Source organism: Elephantulus edwardii, unplaced genomic scaffold (genome assembly GCF_000299155.1).
Source record: "Elephantulus edwardii isolate Elephantulus edwardi_28Jun2011 unplaced genomic scaffold, EleEdw1.0 scaffold00123, whole genome shotgun sequence".
Lineage (NCBI taxonomy): Eukaryota > Metazoa > Chordata > Mammalia > Macroscelidea > Macroscelididae > Elephantulus > Elephantulus edwardii.
Genome location: NW_006399873.1, coordinates 6,343,986 through 6,349,771, shown reverse-complemented (window position 1 = coordinate 6,349,771; position 5,786 = coordinate 6,343,986).

Sequence of the window (5,786 nt, the reverse complement as noted above, 5' to 3'; positions counted from 1 at the left end):
CCAAACTGCAAAGGTTAGCAAGAAGTCTTCAGTTTTTTCATCTTTAGCTTTAGTAATTGGTAAGTCTATTAGGGAAGATGAGAGGTAGGAAATGAGAAAAAGGGAGTAGTAGGTAGTGATGACTGGTACTCAAAAAAACAACAAATATGCTTGAAATTCTATATATGGGGAGTTACAAAAGGTTTTTTGTGTTGTTTTCTTTTTCTTACAACAAAAATAAAGGTGGCACTGTTCTTGACATTTAAAGTAATACATAATATTAATTTTTAAAAAATTATTATTATTTTGTGAGTACCATCAAATTGGATCTGACCAGTACAGGAAGAGATTGCCCCTCCTTCTCCAGCAGAACAACTGGTAGATTCAAACAGTGTACCTCTGTGATTATAGTGCAGCTTTTTGCCACTAGGCCACTAGAGCTCCCTACAATGCATCAGTTAAAAGAATGTAAAACAATTTCTTATATATATATTTTTTAAAGCTTTGGAACTATAACAGAAATAATCTCCTATATAGAGGGGGTCTCAAAGGGTGTAAACGTTAAAATGCTTGGTTGGTTTGAATAACTGGCAGTTCAAATCCACAAAGATGCACATCAGGATACCTAGTAAACTTTTATTTCTGAAAATAACAGCCACATAAACCCTATGGAGAACAATTCTGCTCTGCAATATATAGGTTTCCTATGAGTTGACTTTTACATAAATGGCAATAATTCCCCATTATTATTTATATAAACTTATAAGAAAAATCTTAACAAATATTAATGTTTCTAACTATTTCCAAGATATGTGTGAAATCTGAATGTCCTAAAAATGGGTATCTGCAGAAGGCTCAAGCAAGATCCACACCTCACTCCATATACAAAAACCAACTCAAGTTGGATCATGGACCTGGGACTAAAACCAAGGGCTATAAACTTCAGTAAAGAAAAGCTTGGAAAAACTTTAGTAGTACTAATCCACAACATAAATAGTCTTTCAAGTGTCTTGAAAAATCTACAACCAGAAGAAGAGAAAATATGTGAATGAATGGGGCCTTCTAAAGATCAAATCCCTATGCACATCCAAAAACTTCTCCAACAGGGTAAAAAGGGAAGCTACAGATAAGGGACTTATATCTAGAATTTATAAAATATTGGAGCACCACAACAAGATAAAGGTAAATAATCCAATTGAAAAATAGGGACAGGATATGAACACACACTTCACCAGAGAAGACATTCAGACGACCAATAAACACATGAAGAAATAAATGTTCAAAACCTCTAGCTCTAAGAGAACTGTAAAACAAAGCAACTATGAGAGATCATCTCACCCCAGTCAGAATAGCAAAATTTAACAGAACAGCAAGCAACAAATGCTGGTGAGAACCTGGAACCCTTATTCACTGTTGGTGGAAGTGTAAAATGGTGCAACCACTGTGGAGGGCTGTATGGTGCTTTCTCAAAAAGTTGCAAATAGAGATAACATTTGACCCAGCAATTCATCACTGAGAATATACTCCAAAGAGACAATAACTGACCTTCAAGCAGATACATGCACCCCCATGTTTATCGTGGCTTTGTTCACAGTAGCAAGGAGTTGGAAACAACCTAAGTGCCCATCAACAAACAAATGGATAGAGAAGCTGTGGTATAGTCACACAATGGAATACTATGCTGCGTTGAAAAACAAGACAATCATGCAATAAATGAGTGACCCTGGAGGACATTATGCTGAGTGAAATATCTCAATCACAAAAGGACAAATGCTGCATGGTGCCACTGTTGCAGAATGGGACTGGCATCAGGTTTGGGATAAGACTGAGAAAAACTGGTTAAATTAAGTATACTGCATTGAAACAGATGAGGGAGAGAACCGTTTAAAATCAATATATGATAGGGTATTATGATTATCACAAGAGTCCAGAATTAAGGTTGCATAGTGGAGTGTACTCGGGGTTGGGGGGTGGGGGTGGTGCGAGGGGATTGTATACCAACAAAAGAATTTTTCTTTTACTTTTTAAAGAGAGAAGTGAACTGGGGTGGGGGAGGGCTGGACAGGGAGAAAAGTGTAACAATGAATAGATCGAGATCCAAAATCTCTGTAAATATTTATTAAAACTAAAAAGAGAAAAAATATAGAAAAATGGGTGTGTGTATATATATATATTTTTTTTCTCCACATCCATATAAAATGCCCTATATAATTTAAAACATGTGATATATTAAGCCATGTAAATATGTTGATTCGTTAACATTTTCCTTGGAAAAATTTCTTTCACTGAGTTACATATGCCAAGAAGTTACATTGCTCAGAAGAGAACAAAAAAAAAAGTGAAAATGCTGAAAAAAGGAAATTATTAGAAAATACTCTTAATAATTGTTTATATAGCTTACACATTTAATTTTTTTTAACTACTACTGATAATCTCTACCCCCTACCCCCCACGCCTGCACTCCTCTTTGCAATATCTCTTATCCTGGGCTATTGTCATATGTTTAATGCCTAATCATATATTCATCTTAGACAGTTCTTTCTTTTGTTCAAATGTAATGGTCATTATCCAACAGTGTAACAATGAATGTTTTTTGAAAAGTGAACTAGGAGAGGAGGAAGGGAGGGCAAGGGGGTTAAATATGAAACAAGGAAGAAATTAAAATCTAATTTTTCTGTAAATTAACAATTTTATTAAAAAAACACAACAACAAACTACTACAATATCAGAGCTGTGGTGCTGGAGAAGAGTATTGAATATATCATGAGCTCCTAGTAAAATAAACAGGTTCCTCCTAGAGATGGTGAGACCAGGCTGCTCCTTGGAGGCAAGGATTCTGAAGCTTTGTCTAATATATTTTGGACTAGTCCTTGGAGAGGTACGTCATGCTTGGGAGGGTAGAGGGACAGTGCAAAAGAGGAAGACCCTCTATGAGATGAACTGATTCAGTGACTGGGGTAATGGTATTAGGTATGTCAGAAACAGACTGACACAGGATAGAACAGAGTTTAGGGATGTTGTACATAGGGGCACTACGAGTCACAGGCGATCTGACAGCACATAACAGCAACAATGACTACAACCTCACTTTGCTATATAGGTTTTGCTATAGGAAAATTCTTACAGAAGTGTAATATGTTAACAATAAACAAACATTAGTATGAGATTTAATGATTTTATGATAAGACTACTTTAGCAAATGGAATTAATTGGTAGTAGAGTAATGTATTGTAGGGACATGGATATTTATTTTCATTAAAACACATTTACAGTGAAATGTAATGACATAGAATAATATATCAGAATAAAAATAGGCATATAATTACTGAAGACAATTTTGTCTTTGAATCATAATATTCATCTTCCTGACTAACCAACTGGAAAAGATATATATTTTGCCCATTCCGATGACAGGTAGTTAAAGGGAAAGTAAAAATTTTAAAATAATATCATTAATATAGCATCCTAGCACTTTTTTCTGATCTAATTAAAAAATATTGTAGTCAAACATCAACAAAGAACTACCAGCAGTTGCAGTAGATTCAGGAGAGGATATAAAGCATGAAGTATCAATGATAATTTCAGATGTGTCATAAGCACATATAAAACATCAGAAGGATTTTTACCAGTGCTTTACAAAAATATTAAAATATTTTATTTTGTAGATATCAACAAATTATATGTCACATTATGAAGAATAAGAACTCTAGATCATGTAATTTTCCTCAGGTTGAAAATACATATGTAACAAGAGGATGCAGTTTGAATAGGACAATGAGATCCCATAAGTATTAAACTGGAAAACATATGCACCAGGCTTCTGTGCCCTTTCATCTGATTCATTTATTCTGTATAATAAGCAAATAATTCTAGACTATGTGAAGAAGGTCACAGATTTAGAATGGAGGGAAGCCTTGTTAACAGATTGCAATGACAAGATGATATAATTTTGTTTGCTTCAACTAAAGTTGACTTAAAAAACTTAGTAAGGATGCTCAGAACTATGAAATTCACCATGGAGTTCACCTCAAATTAATTAAAACAACAATCTTCAAAACTGGACCAATGAGCAACATGGTATATTAAATAAGAAAAAAATTGAAGTTGTAAAAGATTTATCTATCTTGAACTACAACCAATGCTATGGAAGCAATCAAGAAATCAATGTATTGCCTAGGTTAAATCTGCTACAAAAGACTTTTCAAAGAGTCAACAAACTAAGATGTCACTTTAAGTATTGAAATTTGCAGTAACCACCCATAGTATTTTTTGTCACTGGCCTCAAGAGCTGCACTGACTACTCAAAGGTAATTAGTTTGAATCCTCCAGTTGTTCCACAGGAAAACGATGGTAATCCTTTCCATGGGATTTACTGTCTGTTAAAAAACTGTAGAGCCATCTATGAGGCAGTTTTTACTTAATGGTACATAAAAAATATGACATGCAAAATCTAGACAATCAGAAAAACTAAAGAACTGTTGCTGTGGTGGTTATTGTTATGCGCCATCTAATCACTCTGATTCATACCTACTTTATGTACATAGGTCAGAATCATGCCCTATCCTGAGCCAAACTCATCATCTCTAATAGACTTAATCCCATTTATACAGTCACTGAGTCACTCCATCTCATCCTGAGCATTCCTCTCTTGTGCTCTCTCTCCACCCTTCTAAGCATGAAAATTAAAATGAGTCCACAGGAACCAAGATATGATCTCTAATCAATTTCATCTGAATTTTAATATCATCTAAGGAATAGGTTTGAGACATTGAACACCAGGGATCGAAGATCACATTAGTTGTGCGATATCAAAGATATGATTTATGAAGAAAGTAAAAGGTCATTACAAAAACATAGGAGGAAAAAATATCAAAATGATGTCAGAAGACATTCTAAAAATTGCACGAAAGCATCAAGAAGCCTAAACAAAAAGAAAACATGCCAAAATAAAAGATATGAACAGAAGAGTCCAAATGGCAGTGCGGGAGGAAAAAGCAAAGTATTATAATGGAATGTACAGAGACCTGAAATGGAGAATAAAAAGAGAACTTACTCTGTGTTTTTTAAGCTGAGACAACTGAAAAACAAGTTTAAGCCTCAACGAGCAATATAGAAAGGTACTATGGTCAGTATATTGAATGATCTAGAAAGCATCAAAAGAAGATAGAGGGAATACAGAGAATCTTTGTTCCAGAAAGAACTGACACTATACCCTATGAACAGGGACAAATGGTAATAAAGAGGAAAGTGGAAGCTGCATTGAAGGTGCTGGCAAAAATCAATGCACCAAGAATCAATGGGATACCACTTATCTTGTTTCAATTAACAGATTCAGCCTTCAATGCATTAACCAGCCAATGGCAGGAAATTTGGAGGATAGCTGTCTGGCCATGGAATAGAAGAGATCCATATTCCTTCCAATTCCGAGGAAAGATAATACAATTGGATGTGGACATTATCAAACAATATCATTATTATTACATGCAAGGACAATATTGTTGAAGATCATTCAAAAATGGCTGGATTTAGAAGAGGCCATGGCACCAAGCATATCATTGCTGATGTTGGATGGATCCCGGCTGAAAATAACAATTAGCAGAGGAATGTTTATTTGTGATTTATTGACTATGCAAAGGTATTTGACTGTGTGAACCATAACAAGTTGTGACTGATTCTGAGAAGAATGGGAGTCCCAGAGCACTTAATTGTGCTCATACAGAATCTATATCTAGACTAGGATGCTGTTGAGAAAACAGAACAGAACAACACATGATTTCAAATTGACAAGGGAGTGGGTCAGGGTTGTA